Raw genomic sequence first — 24,279 nt, 5'->3', positions numbered from 1 at the left:
AAGTTGGTACATGCTAATTGTAATCATGTAACCTTACCCATGTTGGTACGGTTGAGATCTCAGCATATACCTTTTACTAATAATCAGTCATGTGTTTAGAAGGGAATGCCATCTCTGTTGCATGGAATTTACAACATACTTTTCTGAAGTGTGTTGAGGGCATTCAATAAATAACACATTTGTAGCTATGTTTAATAAGATTGGTTATTCACATAACAACAAAACCTTTTCAGTACTGAGACTGAGTAGGGGTAGTGAGAGATGAAGAAAACAATTAGATCTGTTCAAGATAAAAGCCACTTGAGTCATGCTATTTCTGCTGCAGTAAATGTTAAGAGTAGCTATTGATTCATTTTACTAGTACCTACATAGCAAATCAAATAACTTTTAACAGGGTGAGAACTATGATGCATGGGGGCTGTGCAGTAACTTTACATGGCCCAGCTTGTAATTTTAGAGTAATTAATATAAGTGTCAGAACTAAAATACAGTGGGAAATACACTAATCTCTATCTGACACCACATCCAAAAATGGTTCTCCCTTTGGAACAGCATAGCTATAAACATGAATTTAAGATTACTATATGTCGATACTTGCTATTCTTTAAAAAGATATTTTTGAGGTAGATTGTGCAACCTTATTCAAGTTGACCTTCCACTGGTTTGTTGAAATAACTTGAAATACTTTAGGAGTAAGGAACCATTACAGAGTGTCCATGGCATAATCTAGCTGTTATGAATTGAGGGCTATGTTGTGTCCCCATTTTGCTCCTTTACATCAAAACAGCTGTTGCTCCCATGCACTCCTTGTGCATTACTTGAGTTGGGACAGTGACATGAGGGAGCCACCTTCCATTCAGGATGTAGGGCCACTTGTTGGTTGCTATCTGTAACACAGGGCCTTCTCCAGGGCTGATTTACCTTTGGCTTGCCCACCTGTTTCTGGGCCAACCGCCCACCTTCACACCTGCCATGCCTTGTTGTTAATTGATTAATGATCTTAATTAGGTGGGAGGCTGCCCATTTTCTTGCCCAGATGCTAGGGGGCACTATCTGTGGCTCTGTCCCTTCCCTCCACCGCAGCCCATGCCTTGCAGATGGCATCCAGCTGTTATTAACATCACCAGCCCCACACTGGGCCCCAGAATCCTCCCATCAGGACCCCTCCATGATCCCTCCATTCAGGCAGCCTACCCCACCCTCATTCAGGTCTGTCTTGCTCCCTGAAACTATTTCCCCTCTTGGGCATGGTCCCCTCCTGGGACCTTTGGCCACTCAGGCCCTGGCCTTGCTTCCTAGGCCAGTTGGGAACCCCAGGCCCTCCAAGCTCTGGGCATCCCTTGCTTTGGGCCCTGGCTCTTTTGGCTGTTCTGGTCCTGGCCCCAGCCCAGACCAGTCGAGGGTACTCTCAGTCAGGCCTCTGAGCCTCTAGCGCCACTCTCACTCCTGGGGTCTGCCTTCTGGCCCCTACTCAGTGTTAACCCACCTGGTTGTGGGACCTGGGGTTAAGGTGCCCTGACCCACCTTTCACCGGGGTGGTAACTGGCCTGGCATTTCCTGGGGGCTCCCGCACCACTGAGAGCCCTACCAGACCTCCCATCCCTGGCAGGGTGCAGTTTTAGCTCATGCCCAGGACCAGGAGCCTCCAGACCATCCCCTACAGCTCCTCCCTTACCTCCAGGATGTTCCAAGAAGCCTTGCAGCCAGGCAATGTTGCTGCTTGGCTGCCAGCAGCAAACTGCCCTGTTTATATGGGTGACCAGAGCTCTAAAATGGCCGTGGCAATTAAGCACCTGCTGGCTTCTTGGCTAAGGCCCTTAAAGTGGCAGGCACAAAGAGTGCCCTGCCACACTATCTCAATGCATGGTGAAAGGTCAGTGGGCTTGTCTACACATGAGCATCTACTGCGCAGTAACCAAAATTACTGTGTAGTATGGACATGCATCTACATGCGCATGCCTGCAATGTGCAGTAAATATGGTGACTTATGCCAACTTGAGTGTAAATTTGACACTTGTATCATGCAGATATCAAATTTATGCCCGATTAGTTACTGCACAATAATGCATGTGTATTGTGTAGACACCTTACTGCTCAGTAATACAGTGTGTATGGACTGATTTGGGACTAACTTTAGTACCAAGTCAGTCCACACATCACGTTAGTGTGCTTTAATGCCTGCATGTGGAGACACCAGCCTATTCCTACTTACTGCGCAGTAACTTATTGTTACAGTAAATTTAAGCTGGCATAAATGCACATGTAGACATGCCCAGTGAAAGCCAATCTTACTGGCAGGTGGGCCACAAGTTAGCTCTGCAACCTCTGCAAGTGTTACTCTGATCCTCTTCCCCTGCCTGATCTGCTGCTCTGCTTCTTGCTCTCTCCCTATCTGCCACTGTGCTACCTATTACCTCCTCTATATGCTATGTGCCACACACAGAAATTGCCCATGTTATTTGTGGCACACATGCTGCAGGCTTACATCCATCCCTAATGTAAACTATGACACTTAATATTATGGTGTATTATGGGCGGGGTGGGGTGGGGGGGAAGTTTGGTTTTTTTGTTTGTTTTTTATTTTTTTGCAAATATGCATGTGTTCCATTTTGGCTTAATTCTGTTGCAAATTTACCACCGATGTCCACAGAAGTATAGTTTTATTTTCACTGGGTGTATCTATACATGCATTAACGAGCTTTTAAAATTAATATGCATATGCATTAAATCTAGTATCTCCCTTGTGAGGTACTAGGAAAATGTGCATCAGAAAGAGCCCTGCTACTCAAGCAAACCCTTACTGGGGCAATGTGAGCTAATCAGATATACTGCACCATAAAAAGTGCTGCATTATAGGAAGTCCAATGTTTTGCCATATTACTAGAGAAAATCTTTTTTAATATCTCTGGTGTTAGGTTAGATGCATCTCCATGGCTATTCACTCTCCACCTTCTTTGAGGAGAATGCTTACAAAGATGGTAGTATAATAGTGATTATCCTGAATACAGTGTAGTCCTCATTTATTAATTTTTATATCCTGCCCCCTGACACTTTTAAATTTTGTTCCCCATTACTTCTGATATTAGGATAAGAAATTATCTTGTAGTAAACCATACCTCCACTGTATTTATCTCTTCTGGAGATATTGCTGTATTTGCTGTTGATTAGAAATAGGTCCTATTTGTGTTCACGTTACATGCTGGAGCTTAAAAAAAGTTATTCTGTAGGATGAATATGCCCCATGGGATACCTATCCTTTCCTATTTTCTTTCTACTTACCTATTATTTTCTTTCACATTGTTTTGTTTCAATCAACATTATGGTGTCAGTACATTGAAGGACTATCTTATTTTCCATTGATGTAAAATGTGCATTGGAAGAAGAGGTCTTTTATGTTTTCTGAGATGTGGGACAAGGAGAAAAAAAATCTTTGTCTGATGCAGCTATTACCATCAAGTATTATGCCAATCTAATGATAATGAAAGCTATTTCCTCCTTTAGTTAAAAATACGCTTTTCACGGTAATCATTTCACTCCTCCAGGCACTTATGATGACTCATTGCCCTGAGACGGGGGGCAGGGGGAGGGGGACAGCATTGTTTGTACAGTTTACCTACCAAAAGAATATTAAAACTGTACCACTCTGTGGAAAAACAACATTTTCCTGACAGTGAAGACCAATTAATTCCAAATGGAGACATGGAATAGTTCCCCTCCTAAATTATTAGGACAGAAAATGCACTCACAAAGATATAACTTTCAGTTTCCAGAAACTATGGAAGGACCCCTGCATCCAAATATTTCTGTATTAAATACAAGTTTGAGTTTGCTAAGGTCCAGGTTTAAAGGCATTTAGGTACCTAATATGTAATGAATTCCTACCAGGATTTTCAAAAGCACACAAGCATGCAATATAGGTTTGCAGGTGCTTTTTAAAATCTCACTAGGCTCCTATAGGTAACTAAATACTTTTAAAACATTGGCCCAATGTGTATTTCTGTTGACTTCAAGGTGATATAGATCAAACTAAATTGTGTGAAAGGCTGGATCTTTTTAATTAATAATGCCCAATGCTTTGGAGGATCATAGAAAGCTTAATCAGTTATAAAGGATTATGGGTGCGTCAAAGGATTATGGGTGTGTCTACACAGAACTCTATGTTGGTGGACACTAAATGTGATGCCACTGCTACTGCACAGTAGCTTGTTGCTACTGCACAGTAGGGTAAAAAATGACCCATGTGCCACTGGAACTGCGCAGTACCAGTGAATACTGTGCAAGTACTAAATGACTGTGCAGTACCAACTGAGAAGTCAGGGACACATGTAGATGTGCCCTGTATGTCATAATTTGGGTTGGTAAAAGAATACCTATACTTCTGAGAAACACTTACACAGGGCAGATCTGTCTGTGGATGTTAGCTAGTTCCTGATGTTGTCTTATTGTGGACTGGGCTATCAGCATAAGGCTGCAAACCACAGTGGAGTTCCCACTGATGTTCTATAATGAGCATTCTTATTCTTAACATTAGACAAACACTGAACTGAGTCCTCTAAATAATTTCATTTCAAATGAAACCTATTGATCCTGTGAATTATGCATGTGGTCTGCTATCTTCTGTACGTGACAAAACAGGGAAAGTGTGAAGAGTTGATAGATTCTAGGGGCAAGAAATAGTAAAAATAATAAATAAAAGGCTCTAAAGTTGGACCAGCACCCAAGGGGGAAGAACCTATAAAATGCTGAACCTATAAAAAATGCTTTCAGGAGCGTAAGTGCCACTTGTGACTCTTAATCATGAGGTGTGGTGATAGAAGGTGTTTCACTCTGACTTCAGCAGCCTGAGCCTGTATTACTTGGATGCATGAAGGTTGTGACAGAATGCCACCTCTGTGTCTCCCCAAAAACTCTACTCTGTGACAATTTGGTTCACATGGGCCCTGCACAGGGCAGACATCCCAACTCTTTAGGTAACCTGAGCTGGATACATTCCTGAGGGAGGGGGAAACCTGCTCCCTCTGCCTACGTGACTGGCATCACATACCTGGGTGAGGGGCTTATGCTCCCTATTGTTCTAAGCAATGCCAACGTGACTGGGAGGGGGCTAGAGGCCTTGCCAGTCTACCCGGCAACCAGTGATGCATTTCAAATTGCTTGGCTGGCAGCCAACAGGTGCTGGCCTCCATTGGACCAGGTAAATGAGGTCATACAGGCTATATAAGTTAAGGAATGCCAAGAAGGACGGCAGTAGCCATGATGAAAACTCAGAGAGAAGAGCTGGACCATCTGAAACTTGCGCTCTCTCTTGAAACTCATGATCAATTAACTGCCTGCCTCCAGAGGGAATCTCCACCCACCTCTGGATGATACTAATGAGTAAGCTACCTGAGATCTAACTAGATCTATAGCTTGCAGTAACTCAGATGCATGATCAAAGGCTATCCAGCCATGCCAGTTTGCTCTATGGGATTTCTCTGATATTGCTCTACCCTGTACCCTATTCCAACCCTACTCCTTGTCACCAATAAAGTTCTTCTTTGTACCTAGCATGGGAGACTTATTGGGAGAGGAGCTAGATTATGCCTTGGGGTCCCCTTGATTCAGCTGACTAAGGAAGACCACTATTTGGGCTTCAGTCTGAGGGAAGCACTCCAAGTTCTTGGAGAGGATCAAGTACCCTCAAGGACTACCAGGCCTGTGTTTCCCAGGGGGCACAGTGCCAGGATCAGGCCAGACCCTTGGTGGTGGTGGCATTACCCTCAGGCTAGCGGGTGTGCTCCAGGAAGGAGGTCGGCTAGACATGAGGTGCCCCCAGGGAGTCACCCAGAGCCTGGAAGGTGATCGGGTGCTGTGAAGTGGGTGGCTTAGTCTGAGAAGTCAAAAGCAGCTTCTCATGTGATGCAGGACACAATTCCTTTCTGTGCCACTGGCTACAGGATTGGGCATGCCTTCATCATGCTAAATCAATTTGCAGTTAGAGAGCAAAGCTGCATTCCTTCTTGCTCTCCACCTTTGTCCTGTACATCTGGAAGGAAGCATTCAAGCTATGATCAGACAGAATCCTAGTTAGATTTTCTCAAATTCAGGAAACTTACATCTGGGATTGCTCTTGCCTCCATAGCACAGTGACAGTTCCAGGATAGTACAATTCAGAGTCTTTCCTTTACCTATCTCTAGTTATCTTAACAGTTCAGATCAAAACAAAGCACATAACCAGTTATTCCATGAAAATTTCCATCATGCTCAGGCTGCCAAATGAAGTGGAAGGGTAACTAGGACGGAGGCATGGGCTCATGTGAAAGACATGTTAAAAATGTTGCCAAAAAGCCCTTCATATGGATACATTACTTACCGTGCTGAAAATTATGGGAGGGGGAAAAATCACTTGTCACTCCTAAAATGTAACTTGATCATATAATGAAGATGTGCAGAATCCTCTCCATTGGCAATGTGCCACACACTGCCTGGGAAGAGATGCAACTTTTCCTACTTCTGTACTTTATTAACCTTTTCCTAAGGGGACCCCTGGAGAAATTGTATAACAGAGAAGAGAAATAAAATCTGTGAGAAAGGTGACTTTACATCAATCATTGCAATATTGATGCTTTGAAACTAGAGCTCTGTACATTGCAGTTCTTTCATGCTTTTAATCACTGAGAAAAAAGGCTGCTGTTATTGTGGAGGTGGTATGTTGGGTCTATGTAAAGCAAATCAGCCAGCACATGTGTAGGCAGATTTTTGATCATAGCTTGGAGTGGTTTGTCAGTTAGTTGAAAGGAAAGATGATTGGAACAGTAGCAGCAGCTTATGCGTGTGTGGGAAAAGAGACAGAACGAGGCCCCTGCACTTACTCTGCTTACAGACAGTACAACTGGTACTTCTTGGAAAGGAACTGAAACCCTAACAAATTCCAATACAGTATAAAGACAAAAATTGTGGGTTAGATCTTCAGTTGGTTTAATGATTAGAAGATTGATTGACAGACTCTCATCAGCTGAGAATCTGGACCAATAGACCCAAATCTCCATTCACATTAGTTTTAGAACATTCAAAAGAAAATCAGGCCTGGTGGCTGGAACTCATCCTGGTAGAACTCAGTTCTAGTGAGGAGAGTTGCGTGAAAGTGAAATTGGTCCTAAAGCTAGTTTTTAAACTTTATTTCTTGGATGTACAATACAATTCAAATGAGCATTTCATTGTGAATGAGTGGCACTTTGTGATTATCATTTCTATGAGTTTGATAAGTGATAGGCATAGGTTTCTTAAAGACTATCCTCATCTTCTGGAACTCCTGGTAACAAGCTCAAATGGAGCCATGTTACAACACGAGATAAAAAGTTAGCGGGCCTGCCAGGGTGTTAAGACACTAAGACTATATGCAGAGAGCTGTAGTTTCCAGTGGGTCTAAGAAGAAATCTTCATTTTTCTTTGGTGAGGCCCCTGTACATGAAGGGGATGTGGGAAACAGTCAGGGAAAGTTCTTTTTATTCAGCCTTCTTTTGCTAAAGTTATTCTTGAAATGTAAGCATTAACAGTGATTTCTGTCCTAAACCTAGCAAAGGGTGTTTCATATTCTGTTGCATGGCCAGGTGTTAGCTGACTCAACGAAAATGGGGTTTAGCGATTCAACATCTCTCTTCTTTGCATATATAATGACATAATACTGGAAGTAACCTTCCAGCAACCAGTTCCGTGCCTTTTCAGGCAACCGTATCATAATTCACCTTCCAAATTTATAAGGCTCCCCTTCACAGCTTAATGGAGTGTGCCCCCAGTGCTCCTAATGAAAGGTCATTGCAGGACTTCTTCCCTATGACTGTTAGAAACTTTCTAATTTCCACCTTAATTCAACCAGACAACATTTCAGGGGGAAAAAAATAACTCTGCAAATCTTGCCATCATGCTTTCAGGGACACATAACAACCTGGCATTTCCTAATCTGAATTTTTTCCAGGTCATCTGTTCAATTTCTTATTGCCATTTCTGCCCTCATTTAAGGTTGTTTTCAGTTTTATTTCCATATCAAACATTAGTTCTATCAGGCTTGCACCATATTAGACTAAAGCTTCCATACTTTCTATTCGTTGTATCCTACATCGTGCCCAATTTAGTAAGAAATCTAAAAAAAACCAAACTAGCAGCATTCTGTGATAAAGTAGAATCCTGCACTGTCATGTACTTGTAGATATTAAACCAAAAGGTAAATATGAAAGGTAGGCTAATGGTAGAAAAGACTGCTTGAAAATATTAATTTTTATTTGCAAATTTCTTAGTTCAGAGCCTTCCATAATGTAAATATCAATAAATATTTTAATACATTTTACAATAAATACTGTATTCATAAATACAGCGTTTATAATATGCTGGGTTTTTGGTTGTAGCCATGTTGATCCAAGCACATAGGCAGGCAAGGTTCTTTGAATTAGTCCAACTGAGTAGTTGGAAAAAAATTCTTAGCAAGCTTTTGGGCACAGTCACCCTTCTTCAGGCATAGGGAGTCTCTGCTGGTCTGAGACTCCAAGGAATGACAGAAGTTAAAAATGTGGCAGGATGTCAGTGAGAAGTGTAAATAGGTAGAAATTAGGAAAACAATATGTAAAGCATGGGAGAGGATAAAAAAAAGTGGGGGGAGGAGCCAAAGTTGAGTCAGGGACACTCAACAGTGGTAGTAATCAAGGTAGAAAAGAGACTGACTGTGAAAAAGGAAATAGCTGGAAATTAGGAAGACAAAGGCCAGAAAAGTAGGGGAAGGGAATGGGGGTTGGAAGAAAAATGTAAGAAGTCAGGTCTGGCAAGTACCTGGTGAATCAGATGTCAGGCATGTTGCAACGTGCCATAAATCCAATGTCTATATTGAGTCCATGACTTTTTGTATCCAGTGGATTTATGAAGTGAAGTTCGTAGGCTCGCCTACAAATAGTGTTTTATAAGTTCCCTTTGAGGATTAGACCTGAGAGATTGGAGAGGGAGTTATTGTTTTGCATGTTTGTAATATGCAATTAATTCATCAAAATTTAATTGCCCTTTAACTCAAATGTTTATAAAAAGACAGTAAAACTCTCAGCCTCATTTCAGGTTTGAATGTTTCAGTGCAACATTTTTTCCTGTATGCAGAGTAAGTTTTCACTGTTTCATACTCCAGTCCAAAAACAAAGGCTTGTTGGTTAATTGTTATGCATAAGTCACATGATTTCATTTCTATTCTGAGAGTGACAAATGATGTAAAAAGCATGGTTTTCTTTCTTTTTAAATATCACCACAGTATTAGAGCTGAAAGAAAACAGAACACAAAAATGATATTTTAAAAAACACAGGAGGAAGGAAACAAGGTGCTCCAATAGCGGCAGGAAACTTGCTTTCCAGACAGCTTCACCAGGAAACAGGAAGCCTTATGGAACCAGGGCATCTAGGGGCCAGGAGGCTGAGGTCAATCAGGTGCTAGGAGCAAGAGGCCCTTCCTCAACAGGGTCTCTTCCCCTGCCAGTCTGTCTCCTTTCATAAGTTATGGCTTGGTGGAGTGCTGAACTGGTGCCCAGTCCCTGGGGTTTGGGATTTGGGACCAGGTCCTGACATCACTCCTGGTCCCAAATCCAGGACCAGGAGATATGTCAAGGAGACATATGCCTGACTTCTAGACGGGCTGACCATGGTTTTTCTGGATATTTCTTATGGAAAGCCTGGAGTAGTGCCATGACACGTATACTATCTATTGACTCCGAGGTGCAGTTTTCCAGACTGTATCCTTCACAGTCCACCAAGAACTATAGCTGGCTATGTTTGAATTTCAAATCCAAGGTTTCCTGAACCATTTATTCCTCATTCCTCTGCATGGACAGGAGGACAGAAAGCAGTGGCACTTGGGTTGTGCAGAAGGGAGTTTTCTGTATATGGTTTCAGCAATGATGTGTGGAATAGCAGATGAATTTTGAAGGATCAGGACAATCACAGTTCATTAGTGATGGGGTTAATTTGGCAGGCTCTTGGGTAGGGACTGAGAAAATGACATTCTAGTTTCCAGGAGGGTCTTTCTGTGTGTATGTGCTTGGCTGATAACTGTACTTTCTGGCATATGGATTAAGGCAGGCCTGGCAGTCATCAAATTGCTTACACTTTTCTTTGGCTTGGGTTGCTTGTTTCTTCAATTCCCCCCTATAGCTGATGACTGTGTTGTAGTCATTCAGAAGCTGCAAGGTTGGGAGATTCTGAGGGCAGCTTAGTGTAGAATCAAGGATGGAAACCATCACTTGCAAAGAATAGACTCCAGCTGGTGGTCAGTGTTGTTGTAAGCAAACTCCAGTAGATGGAGCAAGGAGGACTAGTTATTCTGATGGTAATTGCTATAGAAATGGAGGTCTTGTTCCAAGTATGATTTACTCTCTCAGCCTAGCTGTTGGATTGGGGGTGATCTGTGGACGACAGGTGGGATTGTATCCTGAGTAGGTGCAATTAGTGTATCTAAAACCAGGATGTAAACTGAGATCCTCTGCCTGATATTACTTGTTCAGGGACCCATGAAACCAGACTACTTGGGAGACCCCAAGTTGTGCTGTCTTTTTAGCAGTGGCAAACCTATGCAGGAAATGAAGTGTGCCATTTTCATAAAATGATCTACTACTGTCAGCATGCATTAATGGTCTATTACTGTCAACATATAAGCCTATTAGATTCAGGCAGCTCTGCTATAAAGTCCATACAGATGACAGCCCAGGGTTGATGGGGGGTTTCCAGGGGCTGAAGTAACTCACAGGGTTCCTGGCGGGGGCATGTGACCCAGATGCAGGTGTCACAGGAGATTAAGAAATTCCAAACTGTGGCCTTCAAATGAGGTGACCATACCTAGTGGGAGGCCAGGTGATACCTCTTTGAGAATCCTGGGTTGCTGGCCAATCATGGCAGGAAGAGCCACTCTATGTGTGGACCCTGGGAATGTGTATATGCATCTGCAAATTAAGGTAATCACTTCCATTTGCTCTTTGTTCAGGAGGGCTTCCCCCAAAGTTGGCAATCCAGTGATAGGTGGGGAACAGTTTGCAGACAGCAGGTCCCTTGCTAGGCCCACACATACAAAGTTGTGTGGCTTCAAGATGTATTCAGGGCTCAGGTTGGTGATTGCCCAGTCCATCTCATTCACTTCCTTATGAAACAGAGTGTCTGCTTTACCTTGTCTTAGATCCAAGTAGTAGGAGATTGTGAAGTCAAAAGGGAATAGAGTAAGGCCCAGTGTGGTTGCCTCTGGTTCAGGGCCTTTGCTGTGTGAAAGAATTCCAGGTTCTTGTGATCAGTTAAGACCCGCAAAGAGTATTAGGCCCCCTTTCAATAGTGGCATCATTCCTCAAAGATAGCTTTCATAGGAAGAAGCACCTAGTTCAAGATTTCATAGTTTTGCTTCACTTGAATGAGGTCCCTGGAAAAGTAAACATAGGGGCTGCTTATAGATGTAACCCCTGCTTCCACCCCCCCCGAAAAAAAAACTCCAAACCCACTGTGCTTTACCAGAAGAAGCAGTTTAAGCCAGCTCCGCAGCATCTGTATAGATCAGGTGCTTCAGTGGGACTTTTTGGCGCTTTTATCTAATAGCTGATTTAATAAGCTATTAGATAAAAACACCAAAAAAGCCCCACTAAAACACCTGATCTATACAGATGTTGAGTGGGCCAGGTCCAATTAATGTGGTGCTTATTCTGGACTTGCTCTGGGCTTGGTGCGGGAGCATGCCAAGTTTAAAGTGACAGGTTTTTTTTAAGGTCTGCAAGCAGCTAGGGATGTAAAACCTGATCTGGGCCACACCTTTGTAAGAGTACTGCCACAATTGCTATGTTGTATATGTGTTTATGCAATGAAGGTGGAGCTGGGGTCCAGGAGGATCAGTATGGGGGCAGTTTGAAAGGCTTCATTTAACTGTTCAAAGGCACTTTGGGACTCTACTGACCAGTGGAAAGGCACATTGTTCTGGAGCAGTCTGGTGAGGGGTGCCACCAAATGTGAAAAATTCAGGATGAATCTTTTGTAAAAGTTTGTGAATCACAGGAATCATATTTCTCAGACTGAATGTGTGGGTGCCCAACTGTACACTGCCTTCACCTTCTTGGGGTCCATGAAGATGCTCCTGGGGATAGTAGAGATCCTAGAAACTCGATGGTGGTCTGATCAAATGTGCATTTCTCAAGTTTGGCATATAATCCATGTTGTCCTAATCTTTCTAGGACCATGCAGCCATGCTGGGTGTATTGTTCTGGGGTCTCTGAGAAAATCAGGATACCAGTGAGACAGGCAAATTGGTCAAGTAGATCTCATAATATATTATTAACCAGATGCTGGAATATCAATGGGGCACTGGTCAAACCAAATGGGAAGACCAGATACTCAAAGTGCTCGTACCAGGTTCAAAATGCTGCACAAAATGTGTGCTAGGTTGTAAGCCCCATAGAGATCCAATTTGGATAGCTCTAGAATCAAGGGCAGGGGTATCTGTTGTGGATGGTAATTTGGTTGAGTGCCTGGTAATCAGTGCAGAGGTGCAGACTCCCATCCTTTTTTTTTTTCACAAATAGGACCGGTGCCCCAGCTGGTGATGTGGATTTCCGAATAAACTCCTTTGTGAGGTTCTCCTGGATATGCTTGCATAGGGTAGCTAACTCAGGTTCAGACATGGCGTATATTCACCTTATGGGTATCTTCCCCACCCCCATCTGGAGATCAATACAGCAATTGTAGTCCTGGTGCAGAGAAAGGTAATCCACATTCTTTTTCTCAAAACTGTTGGGGTAGTCCCCTAATTTGGAGGTAATGCCTATCACCTCTCAGAGGATTGTTCCACCTTCATTGTCAAAAGTCCAGATACTTTTGGGGAGTGGAGAGGATGACTCCAGAACAATGGGCTCCTAGACTCTCCAGCAGTGTCTCTGATAGAGTAATTGGAGATTATACTGACCTCCTATGACTTCCACCTTATAAAGGGGTCATGCAGCATTAGCCAGGTTATTCCCAGGATTAGAGGAAAATACAGGGAATGGATTATTCCAAAGGTCAGTACTCCCCAGTGCCCTCGGATGTCTACCCCAGAGATACTGTCTGCTGTGTTACTGGTCCAGGGGACAGGAGGGACCCATTGATGGTTTCTTTTAGGTCTAGATTTGCTCACAGGCATAAGGGAATGTGAAGTCTCTTGGCAGTTTCCTCCTATATGAAAAAGTCAATTGACCCCATGGAGGGTCAGCTCCAGGGGTGGTCAGATACATACCGCAGTAGAACCAATTGCACTGAGAGGTTTGAAAGCAAGGCAGTGAGTGGGCCCCATTAAGCCTTGAGGCAGGGGGGTTATGGGCAAGCCCCAGGCCTGTCCCCCTCATGGGCCTGTGCATCAGTGTTTTCCAGACTTCCTTGAGTACAGGTTAGGCAAGAAGTAAGGGCAGGTTCACCACAATAAAAGCATCAGGGGTGCTGGTGGTGACATTCCCACATCTCAGGGGTCAACCTTTGACAGCTCTACACCTCGATGTGCTTGGAGCAGGTGGCCGAGTACTGCGGAGATAAAAGTGGAACCGTCTTCTCCTCTTGACATTCCCTTAGTCTTTGCCAGTTTGGATGACTAATTCAATAAAGGCATTTAAGCTGAGACTGAAGGCTGCCTCTGTGTGAGCCAACTTATCCTTGACTTCTTTTCGAAGACCCCACTGGAACTGGCATAGCTGAGCAGCTTTGTTCCAGTCTGTCAGCTGCATTATGGTGAAAGTAGGTGGTGTAAGAAGCTGCTGTGCCTGACCCTGATGGAGTTTCCCCAGAGCTGTTTCCACCATGCGGGCCAAATGGGATCATCAAATGCTGCAGATGTAGCCTCAAGGAATGACCCCTCAGTTCCTTAGTATTGGGTTGGGTCTAATATTAGGAAGGCCCAATCCAGTCTGATTACCTAGTCTAGTGATTACGGCACCCCGCCAGGAGGTGGGTAAGTCTTGGGCTCCAGTCCAGGACTCCACTCCTCTAGGGGATTGCCATAACCATTAGGTTGTTCCCTCTTGCTTGCTCACTCTCAGACACAATGATTCTAGAACAAATAGGTGGAAATAGACATTATCCTTGTGTTGGCACAAAGTGAAAACAAACAGATGCTCCTACCTTTTGTCACACCACTTATGCTCAAATTTGTGGCCATGACAAAAGATTGTGATAAAATGAGCTGTTTTTTTGAGGCAGACATCTGTTTATGGAAGCAGAGTGTGGGTAGCCCAAAGCTGCCTGTGCTCTCCAATCACCCTGGCAGAGGCTCTATGGATTTGAGAGGCCCATTTCTTACACCCCAGGAATTCTTGGGCAGAGTTGGGTCCCTCAAGCCTTTGGGAGGCCTGTACTGCTTTTTCTGCTTAGCCAGATGCATCCCATGGATCTCTGTGGATGTGTACTGGTAACTGGGAAAATTGGGGGCTTTTTTCCAACATGAGGCACGTGTCTGCAAGCAGGGATTCATCACTTCCAGACACATGGTCTGTGTCAAAGCACAGCAGTGATACACGTCTGCAAATAGAGGGTGGTGGGGGAGGGGGAGAAACTATGGGAGCAAATCCCTTGCAGAGGGATTCCCCCAATACTCAACCCAAGGGGATGCATCTGCAAGCAGGGTTTTCCTTGAATTGCAAATGTGCCCAAAGCAGGGTGCATCACTCGTCAACCTCTAAAGATGTCTATGGCATGTGATCAGCTGAGCTGTGACATATCACTGAACAGCAGATCGCACTCGACAGATGATATCCATTTCCAGCCAATGTCTGCCACATCCTAGGCAAGTGTCCTAACCACTGAGCAAGTACATTCTCATAAGTCTCATGTAGGCACAGTGAAAACCAAACTGAATTTGGCCTTATTTTCTTAGGATATACTTTAACTTTAGCTTCTATGCAAGGAATTGTATATGCCTGTACCTGCCTAGAAGGATGAAACAGATTACTGACCTGTTACTCTGTGAACACTCCTATATTGGTTTCAGAATCTGTCACATCTTCAGTCATTCTTCTTTACTCCTTGCCTATCTGAATGGGATGGAGGCAATACAGAAAATATTCTTCTGTGCCTTTTGCAGAGATGGCAGAGGCAGTGAGAAGGGTGTAATGAGGGGGTCCTTATTCTTCTGAAAGGTCACATGGGGCTAAGTCACAGGCTTGTCCTTTTTAAATTAAAAGCAAATCAAATCTAGCAGTTGGAGACATTAAGCTATATGTCTATCCCACTACCTAAAAGTAGAACGGATGGATAAAACCAGAAACAGACAGAAAATTAAAGCTGCCCTTTGTCGCTTATGACCTACGAATTCATATCTTTAGTTTTCTGTGAAATCCGGCATTTTGGGGGCCTATTTCAACTTTTATTGATGCAAAAAACAATTTTCAATAAGCATGAGTATAGCATTGGGCCTACAGTTCTCAGAACTTTTCTCTTTTTGGCTGGCTTGGGACTATCAGCCCTGGGCCTCGCTTTCAAATAGTTTTTCTGTGAAACAGATTCTGGTTAGAATCTGAACTTGAGTCATTTTCATTGAGTAGAGCTTTAGACTGACTGCAGTGAACAGGATACAGTTTTGCAAGGGCATTTACCCACTGAGACTGATTTGCTCTAATGGCTATTGATTCAACAAACTGTAAGGGTGGAAGAAAGGAAGAGTTGTGAATGGAACTGGTCTAAAGGAATTAAATTACCCTAATGCAACTTTTAATGGAACCTACCAGCAGCGTTCATTCCCTTCCGAAGGCCAGGAAAGTTCTTTTCAGCCATTACCACAGACAGTTTCATTGCTAATGCTGTGTGTTGATAAAAGGATAAATGCTATTTTTTGCTCACTGTGGCAGAAGGGTTAGGTATCACATTAAAGGCAAAGATCACTGGAGTTCTGTCCTTGAAATAGTCATGCTTTCAATTTCTTTCTCAGCGTGTGTTTAAATATTCCCAGGAGCCCCAAACTGCCTCCAGTTGCTTCCTGTTTAAATAAAAGATGATTCCTCTTTTTATACTGTGGAATCCTTTCAAAGTAAAAGGTCATGGCCAAAGGGGGAAGCAATTTCCTTATTCTTCATTTCAGAGCTCTAGGGATTTGTAATTTAAGTTTCCCAGAACAAGGTCCATTTTTTAATTGATATTCTTCAGTAATTTTGGGAAGTTGGCCAGGTTTGTCTTGTCCTAAAGCAAAGCATTGACAGTGACTGGAGTTGTCAAACACACAGTAGCTCAGAGTTGCAGTCTGCCTGAGAGTTCCTCACCATAAATTACAATTTAAAGCCAAAATACATTTTTCTTCAAATCATTTTGTTTCAGCTGATTCCAACTAATGATGGTGCAAATACATCCTCGCCATTATTGATAAAGCAAAGCCTCAAGATGTTTCACATCTGTGTCCTGTTCCTCAGTGATGACCATTTCCTCAGTGGGGTCCTCTGTAGCACAGTATTTTGATGGCTACCAATTAATTTGTCTGGAAACTGAGGTTCCCTAGTTATTAGAAAGATACCCTGAGTCCTCACAATAAGGCTGGAGTGGAGAAACAGTTGTCTATACTATGAGAAAAAACAAACAAACAAGCACATTTGCATTGATTTTAAAATGTGCATGCATCTTATATTTGCTGCATTATGCACTGTGTCCTATAATTAAGATGCTAGATTAATATCTAATGTAGTCAAATTCTCCCATTAGACATATATACTCTGCTTCTTTTGAGACAAATTCAGCACAGACATGATCTAGTACAAGTGTGTTGATTTCTATGGAAGTTCCAGCCTCCTGCACTTGAAAAGGTTTTCATCATTTCCCTTGGCAGGCCACTCCAGTCAAATAAAGACCCTCATGATGAGTTTTTCCTGCTATTCAGACTAACTATTCCTTTTCTTGATTTCACTCCATTTCTCCTAATGAGATCCACATGGATCTTGTAAACACTTTAATTCTTCTTAGTGCTAACCCCAAAGATGGACTGAACCAAACTTTTGATTTTGAAGCCTTAAACCCCTGGGTTTGATTTGCAAAGGAGGGTGGGAGTGGGAGCGGGGGTGGGGGAGGAAGGGGAGGGGATTTGTTTTGATTCATAATAGAATGGGACCCATTGCAAAATGGATACTTGGATCAAGTTCATATTCCAAATTATCCATTCAAACTGTCTCAAAGTCAAAGTGAATTTAATCTGATATTCACAAGGCTAGACAGGTTGGCAATTTAGGGATTAATTGGTGCAGAAAGATTTAAGTGCCTACATAAATTTATGCCCCACTGAACTGGTTAGTCTCTCAGGGCTCCTATACAGGTGTGTGGAGCCTACTCCAACATGCTGGAAGTCCAGCACATTGGAGCAGATTCGATTAACTGAGTCTGCTGGAGCACAGAAACGGACACGCTCTGACAGCTTTCTGTGTCACATGTACCAGCGTCCCCATGTGTCTGCGCTGAAAAAATGGTGGTGGGGTGCTTTGAAATAAAACACGTTTGATGAGCTTTAGTTCAAAGCACACTGCCACCATTTTGTCAGAGTGGGGACGCTGATACATATGACACACGGGTGTTTAATTAGCATCGCTTGCTTATTAAAGTGCCTGGAGCCGCATCCCAGAATATATACAAAAATGCCCTCCAGTGCCAAACTCCCTTGACTTCAGAATAACATGGCTAACTGCTGCTTTCATTAATATTTGAGAGGCAGTCTGATACTACAGTGATTAACGTAATGGACAACCTGTTGGTGAGATATCCAGAACTGAACACACGATTCTTAGTTTGAGCCCATGGGACTTACAGTCAAAGGTATATTACATTTGTTCTTCATAACATGCCAGCAGTTAATATATACTCGTATGTATCAATACCATGTTGTTTGGCTTTGCATTCAAGTTCCTATCACTTCTTATGAAGAAACAAGTGCTTGTTCCACTACCTAGCGCCTGTCCAGTGATTGGAATGAATCAGAAGTCTTACTTTTACGTATACCGTTTTATATTTCAGTGCTAATTTATGTAACTAGATAGGTCTCAAGATAGGCTAGATCCATAAAGGGACATAGAAAGCCCGTTGTAGCCACCTATCTTTATGGTACCTATCTTAGTGAAATCTGCAGCTATGAGTTAGGCTGCTTAGTGAGCTGCCTGCTGTGAATCCCGTTCTTCCCATACCTTGTATTGAAATTTTAGGCACCTAATGCAGAGTTGTGGATTCTATGTCAGGGTGAAGCACTTAACAGTTAGTGGAGTGCTGCTTAGCATGATAGCATCAAATCCCTATGTCGGTCTGGGCTAAAGGGTCGATTAATGAATATAGTTATCCCAGTAACTTCACTGTGCTTTGATTCAACTCCCAACTTACATTACTAATATTAAATTCAGTAGCAGCAGCATTGCTAAAATTCATGTATTTCATATTGCCAAAGGCAGAAAGCAGGGTAGAGATGTACCTTATAGACTAACTTCAGACTAACAAGGCTATCTTCCTCTTTCTGCTCATATTTCCAAAGGATTTACCCTCAGGTGCAATTATTTAATAATTCTATCTGGAAAAGCATGTACATGCTGAAAATTGTTATGGGCCTCTTTGTACAAATGTCTGAAGTTATTCTATATTATTACCAGTTACTTAGTGCACTATTAAGTACAGATGTGCAAATAAGCGGTCTTTATAAAAAAATGAAAATGACCAAAATGCAAACATAACAGTTCTTTGTGGCTGAAACAAGTTTTTATTAAAATGTCCTTTTGCAAAAAAAAAAAAATTATTTCACTTTCTGCTCCAATTCAGGATGAAAGGTAAACATTTCAAAATCTCAGGAATCCTTGTTGGGCAGAGAATGCATTTTTTCGGTTACCTGTAATGCTTTATAACAAGAATAGACAGATTAGGCTATCCCTGAAAAGGAAGAAACAAAAAAAATCTCTCTTTATGGCTTATTATTTGTTAAATATAGACACATAGAGTGGTGATAGAAATGGACAAAGTTTCCACACCGTCTCTTTCTGATTTTATACAACTCTTAGGACTTTTGAATGGTCTTTAACAAGGATGTTGATCTTTAAGTAAAAAATGCAGTTCTAATTTACTCATAATTTAGATTAAAATAAAAATGAAACAAAAATTCCAGAAATGTCTAAATAGTGCATTTCAGAAATTAACTTTTTCCAATTTTTGAGCTAAATTGTTTTTAGGTGCCATTCAGGAAAAGGAGGAGGATAAAAAAATACTTTTTATTTATAATCCAGACACCAGGATATTCACTTGGAAAGTTGATGAACCATGTCTAAATTCTCTCTTCCTGATTTGGAGCAAGACTCTACTTTGGGTCTCCCAGTTGTCAGAAGAGTTACCCAGCCACTTGACTGGAGAGTATAAGGGAGGAAATATTACTTATTTCTCTATTTTTAAATTGCATCTAATCTCTGTGCCTATCTCTCTCTTTCCAGTTTTATGAGTTTTCCAAAGCATCAGTTTCACATGGGAGAAGGACAATCTGGAATATTAAATGTGCGCCTAATATCTCCAGGTCACGAGTACTTGCACTGGCTTCATACTAGCAGTGTGGAGTGTTTTGCCTTAAGTATGTTTTTAAAATCAATGACAAATAAACTGAATTGCTTTTTTAAATTCTAGCTAATTATATCTAAAGAAGATAAAAGTATTAACACTAAGTACCCCTACTCTCAAATACAGTCTCTATTACTTTCTATTCTGCGTAAATTCTTATGCTGTCCAAAATAGTCCAGCAGCTCAGTGTATACATTTTGCTTATATTTCTAATCATCCCCCAAAAGGGAAGAAGTGGGTAGTGAGATAGCCGTCTTCTTTTAGAAGGTCTTTTTTTCTTTATTTATATATATATGTCCCTATGCATTTATCTTTAAAAAGACCCAGTCAAAAGATGTGCCTTGCACTTGGAGTGAAAAGGATGGTGGTCATCCTTAATCCCTGTGAATCCCTTCCCTCTCTTGTACCAGCCCCTGAAAAAGTTGCATATGGCCAACTATTATTTGCCTACATACATAAATCTGCCTTGACTTGGTCTTTACTGGAAATCCTTCCTACTTATTTATGACTCTCTGGCTACAAAAAGATGCTGTGTTTATGCCAGGATAAACCACTTAATCCCAAAACAAAGGGCAAATGTAAACATCCATGTCTGTTGTCTCAGGATAAATCCTAAAAAAGTTTCCTGGATAAGAGGTAGTTGCAGTTTATCCTATCAAAGTATGTCTGCATAATTATCTCAGGATTATGTCATTGAATTAATGGCAGAAAAGCAGCACTGCATTCAGCTGTTTCCTAAATTCTGATTTGAACAGTGATGTATGTACACACCAATCTCAAGATATCTTTGTTCTGGGACAAATACAGGCACAATTTATCCAGAGACAAATGCATCCTTTGTTCCTAGGCTCCTTGTAAACATCTTTTAAAAATTCTTCTCATATGTATTCCCTCCTAACCTATGTAACCAATTCTGGTCCATCCTTTCATTTCATGCCAATCATTTTTAATTAAATGTATAATTACTTCAGCTATTTTTGTACTTAAATCATATGTCCTTTGAATTGCCTTCTCTCAAAACTAAATAATACTACATTTTTGTTGAGGTATCTTTGGCTAGGGACAGAAGTTACACATACACCCATTTAAATCATCAGAAACTGATTTAAACCTGTAACTGAACAGAAGTTCAGTGCACATAAACCAGTTTCAAAATGGCTGAAACTGGTTTAGGATAAACCTGGTTAAATGTAGTATCAGACTCAACTGGTTTGGGTCAAACTGGTTTAAGAAACTTCTGTCTCAGACCTTCCTCATTCAAGTTAAATCAGAGTCCCCCAGCACCCCAGAATGCTTTCCAGTCCTGGGATAGGCTGTGTGGTCTGCTCTAGCAGAGGCAGAAACTGCCCCCTACCTCCTCTCCCCCCAGCGGGCAGGGGGAACAAACCTTAGCTGGGGTCTGGGGCCAGGGACGGGGGTTAAACACCCCTTCCCCTGCTCAAATTTACCACTGGCTGTGACTGGAAGCAGAAAGAGAAAGCAGTGAGTAACCCTGCAGAGTTGTGCTGCTGCATTTTTGAACTGCAAATCCCAGAGAGGTTGGGGCAGCAGAAACAGGAAGCAAACACATAGCCCATGCTACCTACATGCCAGAGAGCTGTGCTCTAGTGCCCCCTGGCTTCTGCCCTGAGCCACTGCAGGTATGTGGCTGCATTTCCTGAATCAAAAGTGAATGTCTGTCCAGTTGTTTCTCAGTTTAATCTCTGAATCTTAGACTAACCTGCAAAGACTGAATCAATTCAACCTGAGGCTTTTTGACTGTACTTAGCCTTTGTCACTCCCACTTGCTTTAATGCTGTACTTCCTCTGATTTATATAAGGATGTGCAAAAGTGGACATAATACTCTAAATTCAATCTAATTAGCATTTTGAAGATCATTTTCACCCTGTTCTTGGATTATATAATATAACCCTGACAATAGGAACCACCAACCTATTGATCTTCAATACTACTGCTGTAAACAAGCCAATGTTGTGGCTGTCGATACTCTGAGATCATTTTTCTCTCCTGTATTATTGGAATTGTGCCTTTTAGCTATGCTTGTTTTGAGCATTGTTTTCACTCATGTTTCAGAACACTGAATTTCATAATCCTTTCTTCAGTCAGTTCACCTCCCTGAGTCATATCCTTCTCCGAAATCTGTCACTACCAGGATGACACCATAAAAACATCACTCATGTTCCCATGCACTCTGAGTCTCGTCTTCTGTATTTTAGACTCATTTGAAGACTTGCATACTATCAGTAGTTCTTATTTAGAGAGGGGGTACAAGTTGATGTTCAAATGGGCATATGTTTGGACTGCAAATTTCACAGAGAGCTTAAATCTGATCTTAGCTCTCAGTTGCAGAAAGATTGTTATATTACCTGAAGGGCACAAGGTCATATTACCATGTTACTCAGTCTAAGAAGATGAGAGCAAAAAACACATCAATATTACTTTTTCACGTGATGCTTTTTTCCTAGCTTTTCAGGTATCATCATTAGATACAAACATGACAGAAACTCAGCAGTCAACCTGAAATATTGGTCCATCGCTTACAAAAATGGGGTTGGTAAACCCCAAGACAAAGATAGTTAACAAGGCAGCATCAAGAAATATGGGACATTTATAGACATGCTCCAGAAGGAAGGGGATGGGGGACTTTAATTAGTGCATGTCTGAGAACCGCACTAATTAAAAGCACCTGGAGCATCATATATATATGTGTCCAGCACTGAAAAATTGTGGTGGTGTGCTTTGAACTAAAACTCATTGAACATGCTATACTTTAAAGCACCCTGCTGGCATTTTTCAGCATGGGGACACTAATACACATGATGCTGGAGTCTGCTGGAGCACGGTAATTACCACCCACACTCCAGCAGACTTGATTAATTGAGTCTGCTCCACCATGCTGGAATTACAGTGTGTCAGAGCGGCCTCCCTGCATGTGTATAGGAGTCTATTGTTGCTACATTTAATATAGATGTGACACTTGAACTTGTGAAGGTGTATCTACTGTGATATGGATAAGACTGCTTGTAACACAATTGGTTGCCAGCCTCTACCTCCACAGTCACATCAACCATGACACTAGCCTTAATGTAACTATTATGGGATCTTCCTCATTATATCTTCTATAAGGCAAAGTAATGCAATTACCTCTGTGGCACTACGTATAGGTACAATTCAACTTTACATTCAGAGGTGGGTAGGTGGGTTTGTTTGCACATGTAACAAACATGCCAAGAGAAGCAGAGAACCCAAAACCTCTGGGGACAAGGAAGAGTTTGCTGTAGAGACAGTGACAATTCATGCCTGCCGGTGGAACCAGCTGTGACTTGTAAAGCTAAGCCCTAGCAGGAGATCAGGAGATGAGAGTGAAAAGTGTGGAGATAGTGTGTTTGTAACCTTCCTATTACATTGTCTTCTCCACTTCTGCTGTAGTGTTTTTCCTAATTATTAAAGATGTGTGCGCATGTGTGTGTGTGTGTGTGGGGAGGGGGGTGGGGGTTATCCCTAGATTTAACTGTCCTGTAATTGAGTATCTCACCTCCTCGTGGGCAGTTTGACTGCCTCAGGGTTCTGTCACAGAGGGCAAATATATTCTAATACTGGCCAACCAAAATGTACTAGCTTGGAAAAATATTGTGTTACTGGAATATTTTTAGTTTTTACTTTAAAGAAAGGGTAATATTGTATTATAATATGCTTCCATGTGGCACAAACAGCTAGTAAAAGTGCTATGCATTTTTTTATTCTTTAAAATTCGATTATCCATCTGGACTGTCAGTATGGAAAAAATAGAAAACTAGTTTTGTAGGACATATATCAAAATTTCTCAAAAGTCTGTAAGTTTGCCTACATTGTTGATTGAATTGAAGCACTTCCTGTAATTTATGCAACTGTCAAACCAACGTGACAATCCTTTGATTTTAGCGGTATGCTAAATATCTTCCATTTTTACAATGCTACCTTACAGTTACAATACCTACCTTATATTTACTAAGTCCTTACAGCTACCAGCAAGAGACCTGCAACCAATCACACACATGAACACAAACTTGGGATTCATTAAAGTTTCAGTGAAGCTAAGAATCCTTTTCTTTAGGATACTAAGATGAGGAAAAAAGACCACATTATCTCTCTCTCTCTCTCTCTCTCTCTCTGCTTGCTTCAAGCAACCTCTGCTTACTTGTAGGCACTCTCCCTCTCCTCTTTACATATGATTCAACAAGATACTCACCTCCTCCCAATTTTTTCTTGTCATGAATACTTAGTAGTTCATGATCCACATGTTCTGTTGGCTTATATCTAGACATCAAGAAGTTCTACCCTGGGTGCATCTATACAAGACACTTTACTGCCTATTACATTAATCTAATAAAGTATCAATGTCTACATGTGTGTAGGACTGACTTCACAGTAAATTAGGCTAATGCACCATTTGCTAGTACTAGCAACTACAAGTACTAGATTAATGGAGTATTATCTACTATGCATTAGTACTCATGTAGACACCGACAGGGAGCAATTTGCTCCTGGTCAGCCTAGGCACCAGGGGGCCACAGGGGGTGGTGGCAAGAGGGGTAAGAAGGCTAACAGCATACTGGGCTGCATTGGTAGGACTGTTGCCAGCAGCTCAAGGGAAGTGATTATTCCCCTCTATTCAGCACTGTTGAGGCCACATCTGGAGTACTAAGTTTAGTTTTGCTCCCCCCCCCCCCCCCCCCCCCCCCCCCACCCCCACCACCACA

The 24,279-nt window shown here is 42.0% G+C and overlaps 1 long non-coding RNA gene across 2 annotated transcripts in view; it reads left to right on the top strand.

Moving 5' to 3' along the window:
• The first annotated feature begins 12,524 nt into the window (after positions 1-12,524).
• LOC112551259 overlaps positions 12,525-24,279 on the top strand; it is a 22,174-nt gene continuing 10,419 nt past the window's right edge. The window contains exon 1 of one of the 2 annotated variants that reach the window (XR_003095512.1): positions 12,525-12,731. This is a non-coding gene — a long non-coding RNA (uncharacterized LOC112551259). Of the gene's footprint in view, positions 12,732-19,416; positions 19,553-24,279 lie in introns of those variants that run through there. The other variant, XR_003095513.1, reaches the window with a different exon arrangement.

Source organism: Alligator sinensis, unplaced genomic scaffold (genome assembly GCF_000455745.1).
Source record: "Alligator sinensis unplaced genomic scaffold, ASM45574v1 scaffold789_1, whole genome shotgun sequence".
In the NCBI taxonomy this organism is placed as follows: Eukaryota; Metazoa; Chordata; order Crocodylia; family Alligatoridae; genus Alligator; species Alligator sinensis.
The sequence above is the reverse complement of the archived record's forward strand: the minus strand, read 5'-3'. Positions and strand labels throughout refer to the sequence as shown.